This window comes from Microtus pennsylvanicus, chromosome 9, assembly GCF_037038515.1.
Source record: "Microtus pennsylvanicus isolate mMicPen1 chromosome 9, mMicPen1.hap1, whole genome shotgun sequence".
Lineage (NCBI taxonomy): Eukaryota > Metazoa > Chordata > Mammalia > Rodentia > Cricetidae > Microtus > Microtus pennsylvanicus.
Window position 1 is genome coordinate 21351445 of NC_134587.1, and position 22915 is coordinate 21374359.

The window sequence follows — 22915 nt, forward strand, 5'->3', positions numbered from 1 at the left end:
TTATGAGTTACTAAACCCAAATGTTCCCAAATCATGGGGGTGAAAAGAATACACAGTCTATTACCTATTTTTTCTTTTTTGCCCAAAAACTTTTATCCTGATTTTAGCTGTGGCTTTATTAGATTTGTATTGATTTTGTGTGCATGTGTACAGGCGACTGCCGTGGCTTAAGAGTACAGTCAGTTGCATGGGTCATTGGACTTGACAGCAGATATATTTACCCGTGAGCCATCTCACCAAACCCTGATTATACCTTCAAAACTAGCTTCCGGTTTACAGGAAATAGGGACAAAGCAACAGCATCAACACCACCCCATGAAAATGATTTCAGAATATAGGATAATCTACAAGTTCTCTGCTACACATCAAGAGGTATAGGGGAGCAGAAAACAGTATTTTCCTGTACTAAAAAAGATTGAAGGAGCAAATGATCAACACAGTGTAAAATGCAAATACTTGATTCACTCTTGGTACAAAGAAAAATGTTAATAAGTGACATCTGGGGACAATAAGATAATACTGAGAGATTATTGTTAATTTTATGTGACAATGAAGTAGTGATTTTTAGTCCTTAGTTAGAAATGTATACCAAAGTTTGTAAAGCAAAATTACATATCTGATTTTGGTTTTTTGTTTGTTTGTTTGTTTTTTGAGAGAGGGTTTCTATGTGTAGCAACTCTGGCTGTCCTGGAACTCACTCTGTAGACCAGGCTGGCCTTGAATTCACAGAGATCTACCTGCCTCTCCCTCCCAAGTGCTGGGATTAAAGGCATGCTGTATTTGCTTTAAAATATTAACAAACTACTCAACCAGCAGTGTTCTGTAGATAAAATACGCTTTGCAAAAACTGTCCATTGCTCCATGCATTTACAAAACAACGAATTCTCTATTTTCCCTCTAGAGATCTAGAAAGAGAATAAGACCTGAGTGTTCAAAAGTTGTGACATTTTTTAAAAAGACCTGGTTTGGAGCTGAGAAGACTGCTCAAAACTTGACACACGAGCTCAAATACTGGAGTTCCGAGAAACCTGGTAGGCATGGTGGCCTCCTACAATCCCATTACTCGGGAGACAGATACAGGGGATCCTGGGGGCAAGCTTGCTAGCTGGACTCCTCTGAACCGGCAAGCTCTAGGTTCAGCGAGAGACCCTAAGTAACTAAAACAGAGTGATGGAAGAAGACAGCTGTGGTTGGAGTGAGAACAGCCCCCATAGGTTCATGTGTTTCACAGCTTGGGCCCCAGCTGGTGGACCTGTTGGTGAAGAACTGGGAGGTGTGGTCTTGGTGGAAAAACATGTCAGAAGGGCAGACTTAAAGGCTTCAAAAGCCTCCGCGATCTCCAGCGCGTTCTCTTGCTTGAGATGTGAGAGCGCTCGGCTGTTCCTGCCACCACGCTTTTGCTTCACCACCGTAGCGTCTAACTCTGGAACTGTGAGCCCAATGAAAGCCTTCCTGTTTCAAGTCACCTTGGACATGTTTCATCATAGCAATAGGACGTAACTAATTCCACACTCAACATCAGCTTCGGGCCTCTATACATATTTACATGTACATCCATACACATGCGAACACACACACACACACACACACTTAGTATGCTTTGCTTAATTCAGATTTTTGTGTTTACTTAACTACAGAACCCTTTTCCCTCTGCGGTGCCCTGCGGTTCCCTGAAAATTAATTTTTCATGGAACCCACTTTGGGAACTGCTGTTTGTTTAGACAAATCACCTTGTGGGAAGGTTGTCTTAAGTCACATTCAAGTTAAGAACATCAGACACAGCAACTAGAAATAGCCCCAGCTGCGATGAGGGCAGTGAGGGACCTGAAACAAGTGGACAATGAGTCTCGGGCTAGCCTGGACTGCAAAACTGGCCCCTGCAACACAAATCAATCGAACGTGCATGTCGACAATCTGAGGGCTACTTATGGCTTCTGTGTCTCCTGCATTCCTGACTTTTTTTGTTTTGTTTTGTTTTGTTTTGAGACAGGGTTTCTCTGTGGTTTTTTTTTTTTTTTTTTTTGTTCCTGTCCTGGAACTAGCTCTTGTAGACCAGGCTGGTCTCGAACTCACAGAGATTCGCCTGCCTCTGCCTCCCGAGTGCTGGGATTAAAGGCGTGCGCCACCACCGCCCGGCCCCCTGACATGTTTTGATTTGTAAATCTCTACAATACTACAATCCACTGCAAGCTTGCCCTCCGTGAAGTTAAATTTTACTTATTCTCATCCATTTCCTTTTAATCCACAGAGGAACAATTTCAAACTCATCCAGACCATCAAACTGCACTTAACTTTTCAGTTTTAATCTATGTTGAGATATTTCAAAGGAATACCAACACCTCTCCCGGGAGGAGATTAAGATACCCCTAAAATCAAACATCTCCCGGGTACCACTTAGAGTTTGCCATCACTTACCTAAGGCCCTGACTCGTACCTTTAGGCTGCAGCATCCTACTTATAAGCAGGTCCTTCCAATACTTGACTAACTAAACTTCCAGAGCATCACCTGATCACACATCATCCCCACCCACTCCACAGCTTAATGTTTTACAGCCACTATCAACTACTATCTATAATTCTTCAAGAGAAGCTACACCCTGTACTTAGGATATGCTATCCTTTAAAATGTACGGAAACATACTCAAAAGAAAAAACAGAAATGTCTAACAAAGAAATATGAGACACAAGTCAACACCACAAGAATCAGATTTTATGCTTCCCCTGCCTATAGGAGGCCATTTATAATGTTCCAAACACTTTTGTATATACTCTGTCATTTGACCCTCAAAACTCTGGAGGAATCTGTTTTTCATCACAGCAGCACAAAGTATCGAGCAGAGCTCAGCTTGAAAGCAGACAGCCTGTCAACCCTCAATTAGCCTTCCTATGTAAGGAATGTCAGCTGAGGAGTGTGGAGGCCGTCAGTCCCAACAGGAATGCTCTGGCCAGTATCACAGTAGCACACAGGATAGTCTCCCAGGACTCTGCTCGGTAGTAATTACAGATGACTTCTAACCAGTCACAGGCAGTTAGGTCTTCCTGTGCATCAGTTATACACGATGGCACATGCCTGTAATCCAGTCACTTAAAAGTTGGAGACAAAGAGATCAGGGGTTCAAGTCTAGCTGCAGCTATTTATCGAGTCTGAGGCCAGTTTGGGGTGCATGAGACCTTGATTTAAGAAAAAGAAAACTCGGGCTAATGGGACCACTCAGCAGATAAAGGTGAAAAGGGGCTTGCCACAGTCTGACAACTGGAGAATGATTCCGGTTTCCCCACGGGAAGGAAAGAACAAACTCCCATAGACTGTGCTCTGATCTCCACACAAGTACAGCGGCGTGGGCAACACACATACACGCACACACCCAAATATATTTTTAATTTTTCAAAACTACCAAAAGATCTTCATCTCTAATCCACTAGGTACCTACCTAGGATTGCCCAATGATGTTTATATCCCACCATCCCAAGGAGCCTTCCACTGTTACTCATGTCAATCTTCCCACAGGAAAGCAGCACAATGTGTAACTAAGGACTTTTAAGAGCAATCATACCACAATAGGACAAACACTTCATATATATATATTAGAATGGCTATTTTTATTTTTTTAAAAAAAAAGTGTTTACTAGCGTTGTATGCATCACAGAAAACAAAGAATGTCAGATTCACAGAGGCAAGGTAGTATGGGCACTGAGCGTGTTCATCTTACTGTGGAAATTACATGGTGTATACATATGACAACCAATAGCATGCTCCAAGAAGATACACACAGACACACGCACACACGCACGCACGGCTTTGGAACATCAGTGATTTCGGTTTGCGTTCTGGCTCCTTCCCAGCTCTGTCGCAGCGTCTGCACAGCTCTCTGGTCTCCGGAGGTTTCTAAGCTCTGGAAGTGGGAGAACAGCACTTGGTGCACAGTGACATTTAAAAACTGTGGGTTATCGAGCTGGGAAGACGCTCCAACAAGTAAGGAGCTCTTATTCTTGCAGAGGACCCAAGTTCGATTCCCAGCACTCCCACAAGGTAGCTCACAACCATCTGTAACTTCAATTCCAGGGGATCCAAAACCCTCCTCTGACCTCCACAGGCACCAGACATGAAAGGGATGCACATGCATACACGCAGGTGAAACACCCATAAATAGAAAAAATAAATACATCTTTTTTTTTTAATTTAAAGATGGGGCAGGGTATGCTGCACGTCAGAAAAAGTCTAAAGATTAGATTGTAAGAAAAACTGCAGCCGTGTTTTGAAGACCTTTGTTACAGGTCATTCATCAGTTTGTAAGACGAGTCTGATGCAGCCAGCAGTCTGGTTCTTGAACGATCTCTGACTTGTGTTCAGCTACGTGGGAGAGTAGGTCAGGACCCTGTCTTGAGACAGGTGGAGGAAAAAAACCCAGTCACGATATTTTCTCTGGCAACAACAACAGGGGACAGAAGTATTCCAAACGGGTGACGTCAGTCAACAGACAACAAGGCACAGAATATCAGTGTTCCAACCAGGCCTCAGAGATGTGGCCTATGACTGTGTGAAAAGGGGGCTCACATATCTGTGGGAGGGAAAGTGGACTGTGGTGAATACATGGATAAATACCGTGAGGCGGCGAGCAGCAGCAATCACAGCTGATGACCCTGAGTGACCAGACAAAAGAAAAGGCATAGAATCGATGGTTCTTCCTTGATCATTGTTTGGAACAGTCTCCTTTCCAAATCATATATACTCTATAGTTTAAAGATAACTATTCAAACATTTTATATAAAAAAAATTAAAAATAGATTCTCTACCTGTCTCTTTATTTCAAAGCAGAAGCAAATAATTTTTTTTTAAGAGACTCATGCAAGGAAAGACCCCTACCGTCAAAAAGCTTACAACCTATCAGGGCAGGGCAAACAGGTGGACAACTTAATCCTAAAAGCCAAAGGAGAAAACCATCTTAAGAAATGCACAGGAAGATTCTGTGGAAAACAGAGAGGGAGATCTTCATGAGGAATCACTTTCTTTGAGCTGTGTCTTAAGAGTGATGCAATTTTCAGTTTGGGGAAGAGAAAGGAAGAGTCTTACTAAAGGCAGAGATAGGTGGATCTGAGATCAAAGACAGCCTGGTCTACAGAGTTCCAGGACAGCTAGGGCAACACAGAAAAACCTTGTCTTAAAAAACAAAAACAGCCGGGCGGTGGTGGCGCACGCCTTTAATCCCAGCACTCGGGAGGCAGAGGCAGGCGGATCTCTGTGAGTTCGAGACCAGCCTGGTCTACAAGAGCTAGTTCCAGGACAGGCTCCAAAACCACAGAGAAACCCTGTCTCGAAAAACCAAAAAAAAAAAAAAAACAGTTGCAAATTTAAAAAAAAAATCATTGCACACCAGAATTAACCAGACCCAAAGTCTATACATCTCAATGAATTTTTTGGGGGGGGGGGGAGTAGGGGACAGGTCTTTGAGACAGGGTCTCTCTACACAGCTCTGGCTATCCTGGAACTCACTCTGCACACCAGATTGGCCTCAAACTCACAGAGATCCACCTGTCTCTGCTTCCCAAATGCTGGGATTAAAAGCGTGCCCTACCACACATGGAGGAATGATCTTCCATACAGTTTGAGTGGCCATTCAGAACGGAAGCTTCGGGGCTCACCCTGAATTGTATACTTTATATATCAGATACATTTTTATGTACTTAAACCACCACCAACAAACAATCTATGACAGAGTTAGAACTGGAAAAACAATTAACTTTAAACCCTCTTCCCTAACCTGTGCCTATTACCTGCGCTCTGTCCTTCCTCGCCCAATATTTAGCCTTTCGTGTTCTCTGTTCTACATGTTACACCGTATCCACGTGTGCATTTGTTTATGTACGTGCATGTAAGAGTGACTACTAGATTCCATATATGAAGAAAAGTATAACATATGGCTGCTCCCAAGAATCTAATAAGGCTTAGAATCAATCAGTATTTTAGTTTATTTTTTATTAATAGAGATATGCAAATCTCATGCCAACCTATCAAAGCCAGCTTCCCAACCACTCTGTAGTACGTTCTTATCCTTCATACTCTGCATGCCATTGGCATTTTCTTTTCTTTTCTTTTCTTTTTTTTTTGCAAGAACCTTTTAAAGTTGCTTCCTGTTCTGTGGGAGCCAGTTTAATTAAAAATAGATAATATCAACCATAAATCTATGTAAATGGATAGAGTTCACCTAAGGCAGTGGTTCTCAGCCCGTGGGCTGCAATCCCTTTGGGGTCAAATGACCCTTTCACAGGAGTTGCATCTCGGATATCCGATATTTACATTATGATTCATAACAGTAGCAAAATTACAGTTTAAAGTAGCAACGAAATAATGTTATGGTTGGGGGTCACCACAGCATGAGGAATTGTGTTAAAGGGTTACAGCACTAGGGAGGTTGAGAACCAATGATCTGAGGCAAGCACAGCAATGAGGGCCCCAGTCAGCTCCAGCAGGAGTAAAATGCTCCTCACACAAGCCAAGTGACAGGCGCTGAGCAGATCGACACACAGGGCGTACCCATATATGAATATTAGTAAAGCTGTTTTGGTTTGGGGTTTTTTTTTCCTCTCCTTGGAAAAGCTCTGCTATTTCCTTCTCTCCCATACTAGATTGTATGGCACATTCAGCTTTGGTAATCACTGTCTTATACAATAATAAAAACTATTTTCCTCAGAGAGGTTAGAAGTCATGGGCGCTCTGGGGCAGCTGAGAAGCCACTGTGGTTTTCGGTCCCTTCAACCTTTGTATGGTGCTAGACCACTCCAAGCCTCATGCAAGGCTGCAGATAAACAAGTCATACTGGTGTCGCAAACCTGCATTAATCAGTCACTGACCGCTCGTGTTGCCACAGTAAATTATCTTGATGCAAAAGCAAGCTTCTCTCCATGGGGCAGAAGACACACCCAGTTTGCCCATGAAGATGTGGTCAATTGAAAAATAATCAAAAGCAGAATTGTGACCATTGGTAGGGCAGGGATGGCACAGGTTTTTAATCCCAACACTCTAGAGGCAGAGGTAGGTGGGTCTCTGCGTTCGAGGCCAGCCTAGAACTCACAGAGTGAGTTCCAGGACAGCCAGGGCTACACAGAGAAACCCTGTCTCAAAAAAACAAACAAACAAAAAGGCAGAATTGTGGTAGGGAATAATGCAATGCCCCCACCACCACCACCCCACGCCCCTCACCCAAGCCAGCGAATCATGAATGAGCCTAAGCCTCGTCAGAATAACCATCCAACTGAGGCCAGTTCTCATTTCGAATAAATAAACGGTGGTGGTTGGTCTAGTTCACAAGAAGCAAAGGAGGCCGGGACACAGGATGTTGCTGCATGCAGAACCGTCACTGTGTGTGCAGGACAACGAGAGAAGAACTACTCTTTCGTTTCCATGGATATTTTTTTAAAAATTCACACATCTAGTTCCACATCAGCAAGTACTCAATAAACATCAATAATTGATGGTATGAATCTCAAGGAATTTAGAGCAAAGCCTGGCAGTTGAGAGGGGATCATAAGAGACTGTGTGGGAGCCATGACCAGCCCGAAGTTCTTAGAAGTAATTCAATACCCCCTTACACAAATGGCTGTACGCACAGAGACTTAATCCCTGGAGAATGTGGACAAGTCTCTACTTTCCAGACTACAGGCGCATACGTCATAAAGACACTAAGAATGTTGACATGCTTTTGCCATTTGGGTATGTTTTTAAGCCCAGCCAATACCACCTCTAGAAATCATCTATGCTGTGCTGCTCTTTGTTTTCCTATTCCCCGCCTCTTGCATCCACAATAACCTCCTCTGTGGGACACTGTCGCCCACGGTTCCATCTTGTGGGTTTAATGGGGTCGGCCAACTGGAACTCTTCTTTGGCCAATCTGGGTTCTTTCACACTTTTCTCAGGTTGGCACTAAAGGCAAAGAGGTGGCTTCTTGATGCTATGAGGTTTTGGAGCCACCATGGGGCCAAAGGCTGAGCTAGGACACAGTGACTTAATAATACATGCATCCCATCTGGGACAAAGAGCTCCAACAGTCTCAAGGGAGATTTCTGTCCAAAGACAACAAAGGTCAAAATGGATTACCTGGTTACGGTAACACATGCAATGGATTTGGTGGCTAGTCATTAAAACAGAACCAAAGAATGTTCAACACAGAGAATGCATGTATGGCAAGAAAAAGTGTATCGCATGATCACACACTGACTCTAAACTGCACACTGGCAATTTATACATCTTTATTTGTATGACCTCTTTCATGCCTTCAAAGCTATATGGAATATAATGTACCATTTCGCTTCAGTACATCCTTTGTGTAAAAGGGCCATGCACAGTTAACTATTTCTTCCACTCTCTCCACCCCTCAGATAAGCAAATAATAATAATAAGCAAATCCACCACAGGTGTGTGACCCTAGGTACACCGAGTAAGGCAAGGAAGGCGCTGAGTCACTGTGGTTCTATGTGAAGAGGCTGAACAGTCGGGGTTCACACCTATCTACAATGAAAGTGGCTGGGAAGCGTCAGGACTAATAAGTTCTCTCATGTTAAAGCAAAATCCATGCCGAAATCCATACCGACATCCATGGTCTATGTCCTGTCGCTGCGACCTTTTTCTTGCCCTTGACATTTCTGTCTATGGGAGGCCTCTTTCCAGGACATTCTCCTTGATCACCCCCACTCACAGAAGCCCTTAAAGACAATACTCACTCTACAGAGACAACTGGCCAGCAACACAGCAAACGAGACCAGAACGCCTTTCACTAACCACAAGATAATGCTTCTAAGAGCCTTCTTCATGTCCCCTTTACTGACCGCCTTCCAACTTTATTGGGAAACACTGCTTCACGGTGTTTCTGCTTTCACTCCCCAGGGACAGGGCAACAATGTCAGATTTACCAGTCAGTGAACAGATGCTGACATATCTTCCTTTGAGCTTAAACCCCATTTCTTAGTATTCTGCAAAGACGGTCCTCCAAAGGTAAGTTTTTAAAGCAGACTACGAAGCCACAAGTTGTGTCGCGTACCTGTAATCTCAGCACACAGAAGCCTGGGGCAGGGAGAGCACAGTTTGAAGCCAGACTGGGCTACACAGTAAGACCTTCTGTCAAAAACAACGCATAAATAAATGCTTTCTATGGACAAGTTGCTCAATCATAAAAGACCTTCCTTACATGGAGCCACCAAGATGCCTCAGTGGGCCAAAGGGCTTCTGGGTGAGACCAACAACCTGAGTTCAATTCCCAGAACAGCAGGAGAAAACTACCTCCAGAAGTTGTCTTCTGACCTACACACACACACAACATGGTATGCACACTCATGTGTGCACACACACAGATCAAATAATAAATCAAAAGCTGTAAAGTAAAAATCTGGTCTCTGCTGGGCAGTGACCAGCTTCTCGACTGAGGGTCCGGCTGTACTTCATACTCCTTAAAGGGGCAGGCAGGAACCAGTAGGCCAACAGCGAAAATGGGTCACTGTACCCTCCGACTGCTTCACCATTTAACCATGAAAAGAGACTTACATAGCATAGAAAACGCTACAGAATCGATCTATGTACTCAGTAGGAAGCACGCACAGCTCCAAGAAAGGGATGTTCAGTCAGGCTTTAGACTTAGTCTGACAGAAGCCGAAATGAAAGGCAAAGGGTGTGCTCATCCTTGTTTTTAAAAGGACGTTGATGTGAGAAGGGATTTCCGCAAGGAATGCTATCACCGAGACATATCTGGAATATAAATCACGGTAGACCCTGAAGCCTACTTGATAAAGAAAAGAAAATAAATTGAAAGTAAACAAATGATTCATTAGAGGTACGTGACTTTCTGGAACTCTCCTAGGGAAAATGATCAGTTATCATTACTAGAGAATGGTGTTTAAGCCTTCATATCAAAGCGGAGACAGAGGCCCTGGGGTTCTCAAACCAAAACAACCATAATGAAACTCTGTGAGAAGCTGCCACATGTTCTACTTGTCAGGTGTTAGTGAATTCACGTGAATGAAGTGAGACACAGGGAGAGGAACAAAACAACAGGGACCTGTAGGGCTCAAGTTCAAAGCTACCACAGGTGATATCCGGCAACCTAATCTAACTTCCTGGGCCCTGAGTGACTCAACTGAGAGGTTCAGGGACAGAATGTGGATTGGAGCTCTTTATACTTGCGGCTACACTGTCCTGGTTTACAACACAGGCTCCAAGATTCCTAGATTGTCCCAACTCTCACAGTCACAAAGTTGCAATAGGATTCCCTTTTGGGGATGATCCTTAAGGAAACCAAAGCCCAGAAAGGCTTACTAGCTATGGGGAGCAACTGCTTCTGTAAGCTGGGGAGAGGGAGTTTTACAACTAGAAGTGTTTAGAAGACAGTTCAGAGTCAAGCTTGGTGGTGTACACCTTTCATTTCAGCACTTGGGAGGCAGAGGCAGGCAGATCTCCGCTGAGTCCAAGGGCAGCCTAGTCTATATAGTGAGTTCCAGGACAGCCAGGACTACATGGTGAGACCCTATCTCAAAATAATAAACAACAAACAAGTTAAGAAAGAGACCATTCTGGAGACTAACACAATTCCGCAGCATATGTGTCTGAGTATGTGTGTAAGTAAACTAACGGTTCATAATAAAAATAAAAGTTTGTGCTCCACACCCCTCCCCCAACAAAGCCTCATGTGTGTTGGATAAGAACATAAATGCGTTTTTCTAACTAGGAAATTCTCAGCCGAACAGAAACAAAATCTTTACTATTAAGTGCCTGGTGGAAACAGACCTCCCTCCCTCCCAGCTATGCTGGCAAGCCTCATTATAATATGGATTACAGCTCTACTAGCCGAGGGACGGGGCTTTTAATGTTCTCTGGGAGATAAAGAATTAATCAGCAACCCAGAAAAGAAGTTGTCTAAAAATGGATGATGTAGTCAAAGTAATTCCATTGTCTCTAAAATTGTGCCCTCAATCACCCAGCATCAAAACCCCACTATGGCAACAAACAAACTGTATGTGGTTAAAGAGACAGAATGTCCTTCTGGCTGTTATGGAAAGCAGAAAAGGGCTGACTATGAATCAGTGATGTTTCAGCTCCACGACGAACATGAATTATGATAATTGAGGCATTCTGGTGGTTAAACCAAAAGAGCAGGAAAACCAATACTTTGAGTTCCAGCAAAAGTCAAGTTTGTGGCACCAGGAACAAGCAAGTGACCTTACACTTATTTCTGGACTTCCCTGGCTCCACCAAAATCAATGAGACCATTTCCCATCCCTTGCTGTCGAATCACAGCAGCTGGACACAGCGACTTGGCAGGTAAGAAGAAATCTCCAGGAAAGAGTCTCGAGTAAAGTCAGATACGAAACTTCTCTTTACTCTTTACGAGGCATACTTTTCATTGTAAAAGCACCAAGATCTATTTATGATGCTCTCTGACTGACACCCACAAGCATTCTGGCTGACACAAACTTTGCAGATTGTAGGGAAGTCCCTGTGAGCTCTTTTAAGTACCCAGATGAGCACAACACTCGGAACTGCCACCATAATGAGCACCTCACAGGCGCCCATAAATTCTTTCATTCCCAGCAATCAAGAAGCAGCTGTTAAAATCCAGGAATCTTCCTAGTAGCAGATCTGAAATACCTCCGGGCTGCCCACAGAAGCTTCACAACTGCTTTCTTCTCTTCCTCCCTCCCCCACCCCAGGAGTGCCAGCCTGGCAGGATAAAGATGACCCAGGAAGGGGGGAGTGGGGTGAAGGGGAGTAGCGGATCTGGTGAAAGTAGAGACGCAAGCTCCCTTCTTTTTCACCACAAAGAAAAACCAACCCCCTGTGCCAGCCAACCAGGTTTCTCCTTCCCTCCCCCAGCACACTAACTTAGGCAGTCTGATGAGTCTGGCATTTCCAGAGTTCGCGACCTCGGCCGCCCTGAGCCCTTCCTAAAAGATTTTGAACCAGGAGCCAGCGGCGTCCGAGCTCCTTTCCAGGTTAAGGCTCAGCTTGCCTTTACCTTTTAACCCGCTGAGACGCTACTTCTGGGGTCAAGTTCAAGATGAAGGTACCCTCCTAGTCTCCCTGAGTTCACTCCGCAAGAAATGTAACACTGAGACGAGTCCCACACTACTCCAGGCACAAGGGTCTGGGGCTCCCAAGCAGCCTGAAGAAGACTGTCACAGCCACAGCCCGGCGTCCACCGCCCTCGGCCGCGGCGCCGCGTTTCTACCTGGCCACGGCCGCATTTCCTCCCGGAGCCTCTACACAATTAGTCAAGTAAGTTTTGGGAACGCCAGTCCAGAGATCTTGCTGTCAGCAAACACGCTACACAATGCCCAGGGCTTCCTTCCCCGCCAGCCGTTCCGGAAAGAACAGAGCCGAGCCCGGGGGGCCCCCCCAACACACACCCAAAAGTCCTCCAGGAAGAACCTGAATCCTCATAATGCCTCCAAAGTAATCATTCATCACCCAAGGACAAGAAGACTCGAAATCTTAACCCTGCCCTCCACTTAGCTGGCACTAAAAGAAAAATCCTCAAGGACTGATCCCAAATCATCACCCCACCACCGTCACCACCACGGAAAGAAATTCGCGTGCATATGCGAGTCGCAGCCTGCAGGAGCGAAGCACTCACTTTCAAGACCACAGTCTTGAAACGACACGGTTCGCCCCCCGCTGAAGTTCGCTCCGCAACTTCGCGACCCGCGCACCCCGGCACTCGAGACCCCGCGGTGCCACGCGCCCCGCCCGCACGACCCCCACCCCCACCCCAGGTGCCCTGCGCAGCCCAGGCCCTGTCTAGCCAAGGGACAGAGGAGGCGGAGGAGGGACCGCTGGGAAAGTCCGCGCGCCGCGTGATCCCGGTGTTCCCCCCGGCCCGGCTCTGCTGCAACCCGTTTCTCCCGGCGCGCAGGAAACGGCCTGCACCGACTCCCCGGCAGCGCTTAGCCCGAGGCCGGGAGCGCCCGGCTTGCCCGCGCCTATTCCCGGAAAGCTCCCGTTGTGCGCGGCGGAGGGGGGGGGGGCAGGGGCGTCCCGAAACTTTCCCACCAGCCTCGCTCTCATTTCCCGGGCTGCCTCCCCGGGACCCTTCCTCCCCGCCAGCTCCGGCCACTGACCCGGGCTGCGGACGCCCGGAGGCCCTCAACGACGCCCGGGCAGACTGGAGTTTACCTGCCAGGAAAGTTTCCAGCTTCCGACGCGGTTCCCACCCCGGGGGGCCGGGCCTCAGGGCGCGGCGGGCTGAGCGCTCGGCTGTGGCGGCGGCGGCTCCTGCGGCGGCTCCCGAGCCCGGCTCCCGCAGCTGCCACCGCGGAGGCAGCGCTCGGGCCCGTCCCCCCGCCTCGCTCGGCCCACACCGGGACCTCATTGGCAGCGCGAGTCCCCGCCCTTGCGCGTGTTCCGGAAGGCACCTTCCTTGTGCGCGCCCGCTGGGGCTGCGCCTCCCGCGCCCCTCCCGCCTGAAGCTGCCGGGGCTCTGCGACCCGCTGGGGCGCGGCACGCGAACTTTCTGCCGGGCGCCTCCGCCCCTCCTCTCCCAGCCTGTTCCCTGCGGGAAGCCAAGCTTCCCTGGAGAAGGTTTGCTCCCCTGGGGGCTCCGCCTAGGCGTCTGCCTGTGGGACAGGACCAGAAGTGCGATTAGTCGCCCCCCTCTCCTTTTTTTTTCAACCGTTTTAAAATCCGTAAAGTGACCCGGCCTTCGGTCTACACTGCTCTTTAAAAGCATCGGAGGAGGACATATGGGAGCAATTAGCCAAGCTGAAGTTTCCGCGGATGTCTTAGGGTGGCTTTGTTGGCTTTTCTTCCCCTCGCTTAACTATACGCAAACAAACACACTTTCAGGTTCCAAAATGAGCTAAGAGAGATGGACAGTAAATCTCATCCACTGCACCTTTTTCTGTGCAAAAGTGAATTGGGGGTGCTCGCAGGGTCAGTGATTGCCCAGGGTCGGGGAGTCCACCGCCTCCTCCAAATCTGACTGGCGATGCGGGTCTGGGCTAAGTCCACTGGCCAGCGCATAGCTTCCTTGTCAGGAGGAGGAGTCCTGGAGGGGGAACAGACAAAGATGCTATTATTATGTAGGCTGGTGGCAGTAAATTGAACTCCCTAGTTCCCAAAATGTTTTGTTATTCCCAACAAACAGAAGGCCAAGAATGGCATAGGATAGATGGGTTCTCCAGAACCTCCCAGGAACCCAGTTTACATGGAAGGAGTCTCAACCCACTCTATTCCCAAAGCCCTTTGGACCCCCTCTCTTTGCAGAAGGATCAAGTCGAAATTCCAAAAGGAACTGAGCACAGGCCGCCCATCTGTGTGCAGAGTGAAGAATACAGAAGGCGCTATAAATGACTTTATGGACAACCCCTAACCTTTGCTGTAGCAAACCCGCCTTTAAAGACAACTGTGTTTTAAACAATTTTCCCTATAAAAACTTCAACCTCACGTAGAGCTTCCCAGTATAAAGATAACAGCAGGAATGGTGTTCATATTTAAAGTTCCTGTGAAAAGCGGCAGGAAGCAAAAGGCCACGCCATCTCTCTGTAATAAATAAAAGATGACCAAAATGGGCTGGATATTTTTTACTTGTACATTCAAAGGCCTGCTTATCACGATATTTATATTTAAGCAGCAACACTATCCCAGCCTTTCCTCAAGCAAAGCAGGACATGAATATTCAAAGCAAAGCAAGAGCATAGCTCGGGAAGCAGGAGAAGTTTGGACAGCCTTCCCCGCGCTGACGTGCCTGGTTGGTAAAAACCAGGGTGATGTTTGATGAACTTCTCTTGGAATACAGTGTGTAAGAGTAGCCACTTTCAACCACAGATCACAAAGGCAGCCAGCAACTATAAGAACGACATCAGCTCAGCAGTCCGCCCAGTCTGAAATCCTAAGATGGATGAGAAACTCCTGAAGAAAAAAACAGGTACAACTTCCTGCCTCGGGCTTGTCCGCAGTGGACAAAATGGGTAGGTGATGGGTACAATTCACAATGTTTTGCGCCTTCCTCTTGGGCTATCCTTGACTCTTCCCAAACTTTAATGAACTTGCTTAAAGAACCTTGGAGACGATCAAGTTTCTTTCCCTCTCCCCTCAGACTTGACCAAGTAGCAAGGAGAGCAATCACAGAAAGTAAATATGCTAGTTTCTTGCATCACCTTTATTTCGGGTTGAAAAGGGCTTGGTTTTATAGTTTCAGAAGTCAAGGGCACTCATGAAGAAATCTCACCACTGCCTGGTTAGGGGTGCTTAACATTCTACACAGGCAGGGAGCTAGCAATGTGATATTTGTACACAGAAGGGCCCCGTTTCCCCTTCTTCCGGTAGTGTTTACATAATCCGAACTACATGTTATTAAGCACAACCCGATCTCTTGCTCTAAATGATTTCCTTATATACAGAACGTTGTACTGAGAACATCAAAGCTGTCTTAACCTGTGAGTGAAAATGATACATGTTAGAAAAGTTAAGACCCAAGGTACAACAGAGTAAAGAAAAAAATCATGGGTGAGAATAAAAAACGGGGGGAGGGGGGCACATGACGTGTAAGGATGACCAAGAATCTCTTCTAAGACTTCTTAAGAAGTCTCTTCTTGAGCTGGCCCCTGCACTCAGGAGAGATGCCCCCCCCCTCATCCAGCACCACAAGTGAAGGTGAACCAACCCTGAGGGCATGCATAAGGGGGAGCTGACTCCTCCTGCCGGAGGTGTGTGGTCCCAGTGGTCCGGACTGACCAGCTTGGCTACCACGCAGGCACACAGCCTGGTCTTGGGTTGACCCACCCTAGCATTTACCCTGTCTAGGACCCGCTGGAGCTCCTGAAGCAATGATAGACAAGATCTCCAAGACTTGGGACAGCCACAAGATATCCCAGAGGAGCTCTGGTGAGGATCTAGTGAGGATGGTACACCAGGAATCAGAGGCCTTGAACCAGACCAGTGAGTGAATCATTGCTACGCACGTGCCGAATTTGCCGATAAAGCTGACGGGACAAAGAGATACACAATGCCACCAGGATGAATGGAGAGGTGTTGGAGAGGCAGGAAAGAAGGAGAAGCAAAGAGATTTTTATGTTGTTGTTTTGGTTTGTTTGGAGGGGGGTTGTTTTTTATTTTATTTTCTTGCTCGCTTTGTTTTGTTTTCTTTTGTAAGGGGGCACAGCAGAGATGGGGGGATATGGAGGGACTGGGAGATGAGCAGAATTGGGGTGCATGATGTGAAACTTCCAAAGACTCAATAAAAAAGTTAAATTTTTAAAAGTGTCTTCTTAATATGTAAAGTATTAGCTGAACACAAGTTCAAACAATGAATTTTCATGCTTTGAAAACTACCTGATTTTCCCTTAAATAATAATAAAAGTTGCTTTCAGCTGGTTATTAGGCAACTTTGTATTTTCTGGGGCAACAGAGGCTCACGAATCACCACTTGCTTTTCTTGGGGCTCTCCACTAAGCCAGTTTTAAAAGTTCCCTAATTCCTTGTCTAGGCCAGGTGGTGGTGGTACTTGCCTTTAATCCCAGCACTCAGGAGGCAGAGCCAGGCGGACCTCTGTGAGTTCGAGGCCAGCCTGGTCTACAAGAGTTAGTTCCAGGACAGGCTTCAAAGCTACAGAGAAACCCTGTCTTGAAAAAGAAAAAAACTAAATAAATAAACAAATAAAAGTTCCCTAATTCCTTGTGTGTTTCTAACAACTGAAGGAGGAAGCGGGAACCCTAGACTGCACAGATACTCTGAGCCACACACATTCCCACATTCCTCATATATACATGTGATCTCCTGGGTTGCATGTGGAAATTTTCTGGCACTCTGCCAACAATGTAGCTTTTTCTCAGCAGACAGAAAGAAAAGAGCAACTATGAAACTGGTTATTTTACCGCACAGTTAACTGCCCAGGGCAATAGACTGAGGAAGGCATGAGAAAAGAATGTGCCTCGTGAGTGTTGCTGTATTTCTCCCCCTTGGTCAGATTCCTGAGTAGCTCTATTTTAAATCAAGTCTAATTTAGGTTCCTAGCCAGTGTTTATTATGGGATGTGTAGTATAGGCCACACTGTAAAGAGTTTTTAAGTTTAAACTTCAACGCCAGATGAAACTTTAAAAATTAATAACATAAGGTAAGCAATCCAAACTTAAGCACACACTTCTCATTCCTTGGAGGGTCTTTCAAGAGTTGCAGAATTCATTCTTTTCTTTCGGTTTGTTCATTCCTCCTCTGCTTTTTAACATTTTTGAGAAAGAAAAAAAAATAAAGACCTGGGGGATAATAAAATAAATTGGGTATAGTTGTACATCATTTGAGAAAAGCAATGAAATTCACTGCCCCACACGTTCCCTGTATGTGCAATGATGCATAGTCTCACGGGTTTGCTAACACCGTGGTCATACGGGCTGATGGCGGACATTCGTCCAGGGGTTCAGAAATCCACTGCTCCCCTCAGTTGGCCAGGCGGTTAAAGGAGTCATGGTCAAAGGCATGGCCTGCCAGTAGTGTAGGAACTCATCCAACACAGGGAGTCATTTAAATGGATAAGAAACCCAGTGAGGGACGAGAGTAGGAGAAATAGATTGAGGGGTTCACATTGCGTTATAAGATGTGGGAATAGAGCTGGAAAGATGACTCGGCTGGTAAAGACATCTGCCACCAAGCATAGTAACCTGAGCTGGATCCCTGGGACCAACAGAGTAAAGGAGAGAGCCACTTCCCCAAGGCTGGTCCCTGAAAATGAATGCATAAATAAATTAATAAATGTAATAAATTTTTTTTTGATTCAAGGTTTAACTTTATCAGTAGTCTCAGAGTGTCACAGTGCAACCAACTATCCCGGTAATAAAACTTTTTAAAGACTGTGGGAATCATTGAAATCCTGGAAAAGTCTAGCTTAGAGTAACATGCAGTGTGAATAATTGGGTTGTTACTGTCGTTGCTGCAGCTGCTGTGTATCTAAACTGGCCTTCATCTTCAGATCCTCCTGCCTCAGCCACCCAGTGCTGGGATCATGGGAGTACACATTATCTGCCACATATAAAACTAGATTTATTCAACTCTTCTGATTGTGAAATGATCTGAAGACAGAAACAGATTTTTTTTTCAGAAAAGGTGAGGTAATGCAATTGGGTACTAATCCAACCATCACCTGCTGAATCCACTGATGATCACATGAAAGTAGCCTGCTGATTTGGAGAATAAAAGGTATATTTTACAGTTTCCTTCTTAGAAGTATGACTTCCCTTTTTCCACCAAGCTTTGTAAGAAGAAACACTAAAATCAAAGTAGTAACATCCAGGTTGCTGCTCTGATTTTGTCCTATTTGTGATTATGGGCAATCCATCTAATCTTTTTGACCTGTGGTCCTCAATTAGACTATAGCATCTCTGCCTCACAGGTCTGTTAGAAAAATAAACAAGATAAGATTTGTAAAAACTTAGTAAGCTGGAAAGTAGTCAGTGAAGGTTCGTGTTGAGTTAACAGACAAGATGTTTTTCACCTCTTGTTACCAGAGGCCAGTATGCTAGGAAGAACCAGAACAATCCAGAATACCCACATCTGCACTCTGAGAAAGGGTGACCTAACAATGATTCAGGAGGAGATAATAACACCAATTAAGTCCTCAGGGTCTCATCTGGGGGTAAATTGACAGTTCTTGTCTCAAACAGTAGCACACAGGAACAATTTACAAAGATTTGATTTTCTCCCATGTTAGTGTTGAAGAGGAAAAATCACAGTGCACACCCTATCCTGACAGACCTCGCTATATGCACATCAACAGACAAGTTGTCACCCTATACTGACAGACCTCGCTATATGCACATCAACAGACAAGTTGTTGGTTTTGCCACAGGGTCTCATCTTATAGCCCTGGCTGGCCTCGAACCCCCTATGCAGAACAGACTGGCCTCCACTTCACAAAGAGACAAATGTCTCCGCCTCCCCAAGTGTTGGATTAAAAGCTTCATCACAACCAGTCTGGAAATTCGTTCTTTTGTTTGTTCATTTTTCTTTTTGAGGCAGGCTCTCACTGTGTGGTTCTGGCTGTCTTAGAACTTACTATGTAGACCAAGATGGCCTTGAACTCAGAAACCTATCTGCCTTTGCTGGGATTAAAGACACATGGCCTTTGGTTTGGAAATTCTTAACTAAATAATGTAGTAATGTAAAGGATTTATTCCTTTAAGAAATCCTAGCTAGAAATTTTTGCAAGAGCCCTTACTATCTTATTTATACTACTTATCAATGGCTGCCTCTTTGGGCCTATGAAATAGGAAGCCTAAATGCTAGTGAGATTATGAACTTGAACCTCTACAAAGAGTTTCCTAAGAGCAGTTGTTAAGGAAAATGACTTTGCATCTGAACATGGTGCCGGGCACTCATTATACGAGCACGTGAAAGGCTAAGGCAGGAGAGTGATCCTGTTTGAGGCCAGTCTGGGACTTCAACTGCCTTGCAAAACTGGGCATAGAAGCACATGTCACGCCAGCACTCTGGAGGTTAAGCCAAGAGAACTGAGATTGGAAGTCAAACCTGGACAACATTGGAAGATATTGCTCCAAAAGGAAGGAAAGAAAGGAAAATACAGGAAAGGAGGGTGTGTGGGGGACTGTAAATATAGAGTGTTCTGACAAACTGGAAACTCCAGTGATCAGTCTGCTGTTTCTACCTTTACAGTCACACAACCCAACCTTGAAACGGATGAAGGCTGCTGGCATTATTGGTGAAGATAATCAGTTTGATAGAACTAAGAAATTTTGACTATAAAAAGACAATGTAATAAAGGCAATCGTAACTCTCATGCTGAAAGGAAAGAATATAAAACAGGATTCGTACACTTAGAAAACCATTTTGAGCTAGTATCCATATTTTAGTAATTATTAACATGAAATAGTATCAGAAATAAGATAATTTTAGCACTTATAATTTAACTCTTAGAAGTTCTATTAAAGATCTAAACATCTGTCAGATGGTGGTGGCACAAACCTTTAATCTACTCCCAAGGCAGAGGCCAGTGGATCTCTGTGAGTTCAAGGCCAGCCTGGTCTACAAAGTGAGTTCCAGGACAGCCAGAACTGTAACACAGAGAAGCCCTGTCTTGAAAAAAACAAACAAAGGATCTAAACATCTTAGAACTGAGACAGAGGCGGTTGAAACTCTTGCTTCTGTCTTCCTGTGTGTCATGTGTCTGTGTCATATCACATGTAACACGAGTACATGTGATTCTCTATAAATATCAGAAAATATTAAACTACCAGGCTTCATTAAAGGAGTCACCCTCACCTAGGGCATCTGCCCTGAAAACCAGCTGCTTGGTGAAAATGGGTTTGACTACTTAGCTTTAGCTAAAATCCTGTTTCCTGTCAATGATTTTCAAGGTCTTCCAATGCCAACATCTGCGTTCACAGCTAGTCTATTGCTTGTTCCTCTTCTAGCTTTTCAATGGCTTTGAAAAGACTACCTGAAGGGAAAGAGATACTGCTACAATTACAATAGAAACCAGTTAAAACAAGATGTCAGTGACCCAAAAGAAGACAGCCATCGCTGAGCGTTAGAATTAGATGGTATGCCCTCTGCCTCTTCATCTCCTTCTCAGTTTTCCATGCCCAATCTTACCCCTGGGAATGTACCCAGATATTAGAGGCCTAAATCTTGTTGACCAAAGAATCCATTGAGGGAAATCTAATCTGGAAAGCTATGTTTAAAATATTGTTCAAAATCGGGGGGGGGCATGCATAGAAATTAGAATACTCATCTATCACTCCTGGGGCTATGAAATGATATCACCTCTCTGAAAACACAGTGTGAGAGTTCCTTAAAAATAAATAAATGAACTAAATATGCAGCTGCCATATAACCCAGCAATTAAACTCGTGGGCATTTATCCCAGAGAAATGAAGACTGACGTTCATAGGAAAACCTAAACACAAAATGCACACAACAGCTTTATTCATAATAGATGACAACTAGAAACAATCCGTGCCTGTTGAAGGATGAATGGGCAAATAAATTAATACGTAACTACTACTACTCAGCAGTAAAAAGGAATGAATTATTGTTACATACAACTTGTATTTTTCTCTGGAGAATTACACTGAATGAAAAAAAAAAAACAAAAACAAAAAACCCAGCTGGGTGTGGTGGCTCGTTCCTAGGACTAGGAAGTCGAAGCAGGAAGGCGAAGTGTACATGGTGTCATGGGCTCCATGGTGAGTGGAGCTTGAGATCAGCGTGGGTTATTTAGTGAGACCTTGTCTCGAAAAACAACAAAGACAGAAGGGGAGAGAAGAGGGAGGTAGGAAGGCAGGTGAATCCAAAACATTACAGGATCCATTCAAATAGCCTCCTGGAACTGGCAGACTCATAGAAAGGAACAACAGATCAGTGGTCAAGAGCTGTCTAAGGACAGCTGAAGGATAGGCGTTTCTAACATAGTGGTTCTCAACCTTCCTAAGGCTGGGACCCTTTTATGCAGTTCCTTGTGTTGTGGTGACCTGCAACCATAAAATTATTTTCATTACTACTTCATAATTTTGCTACTGTTATGAATCATAATGTAAACATCTGTGTTTTCCAATGGTCTTGGGTGATCCTTGTGAAAGGGTCATTCAATCCCCCAAAGGGGTCGCAACTCACAAGAACCACTATTCTGATATGTGACAAGAAGAGTTCTCACAGTGGCAGAAATGTATCTGGATTGTAGAACTGTCCATATTCTTATAATAGTTTATTATATATTTGTAAGATTTGTAAATCAATGGTGTAGATGACTCTTTTATATAACTATATGTATATTGTTATCTTTTCAAAGTTCTTTGGGTTTATTAGTTTCTGTGTGTGACAAATGTGGGGGGTAGAGTTGCACAAATGCCACAGTTCTTGTGTGGAGGACAGAAGATAACTTTGTGGAGTCAATTCTCCACTTCTACCTTTACAAGGTCCCAGGGATTGAACCCAGGTCCTCAGGCTGGCAAGGCAAGTGTCTTTACCCAATGAGCCATCTCATCAGCCTGATAATAATCTTAAAATAAAAAAGTTTAATTTGTCAAGAAAGGCTGAACTAAGAATGTAGCTAGACACATACACACGAATGTAGTAGGTTTTTTTTAAGTTCTATGCACCATCATTTAGAATGACAAATATATTAATAAGAAGCCAAGACTGTATCCAAATGATAATTAAAATACATCTAAACCTGCCATGGTAGTACATTTTTATAATGCCAGCACTTATGAGGCAATGGTAGGAGATTGCTACAAGTTTGGGACTAGCCCGATCTGCATAGCAAGTTTCACTACACAGTGAAACCCAGTCTCAAAATACCATTAATAAACTAGTTAATAAACTAACTAATTAAAATGTAATATCTCAATGTCCAAGAGAAGACTAGCTTATGCATAATATAGTGTTAATAACCAAATGGCAGATTTAAGGACTAGCTGTAGGGGAGGTCTGATAACTTTCCCCACTAAACTAAAAGTTCTACTACAAGTTCAGTAAACACGTTTCTACTGGAACATTAATAAATTGTGTGCCAACGGCAATTATCATCAGCGAATGGCCACTTCAAACTCAGTATTGTCATAGGATAGTGAATGTTTTGCTCACAAAGCCGCGTTTGACTGGATCAGTCAAGCAGTATTCACTGAGGTTTCTTCGTATGGTTGTACTCAGAACATAGCTGGGGAAGGGGCTGGGAAAAGTCAAGCAATTGGGAGCAAGAGGGCTGGGGCTTCTGAACATCTCTAGCTGTCCTGTACTTTCTCCACATGGTGGTCCCAGCATAACAAACCTCTCACATGGCAGCAGGAGGCTCCTGGAATGCGTTCCCAGGACAACAGCAAGATCCCTTTCAAATCTAACTCAGACACCACTCAGCATCCTTCAGTGCTGTTGTTGGGAGCTGGTGTCAAAAGACCTGGGACTTTGCAGACATGCTTGAGCAACAGTCTA

The 22915-nt window shown here is 44.8% G+C and overlaps 1 protein-coding gene and 1 pseudogene across 3 annotated transcripts in view; one reads left to right on the plus strand and one right to left on the minus strand.

Annotated features, from left to right (window-relative positions):
- Positions 1–13400, minus strand: part of Tanc1 (tetratricopeptide repeat, ankyrin repeat and coiled-coil containing 1) — a 216192-nt gene extending 202792 nt beyond the window's left edge. For 2 of the 3 annotated variants that reach the window (XM_075985122.1, XM_075985121.1), the window contains exon 1: positions 13154–13280. The gene's annotated coding sequence lies outside the window, so the exon portion shown is untranslated. Of the gene's footprint in view, positions 1–13153 lie in introns of all 3 variants that reach the window. The other variant, XM_075985123.1, reaches the window with a different exon arrangement.
- Positions 1038–4671, plus strand: LOC142856961 (single-stranded DNA-binding protein, mitochondrial pseudogene; annotated as a pseudogene).
- Positions 13401–22915: the final 9515 nt, after the last annotated feature.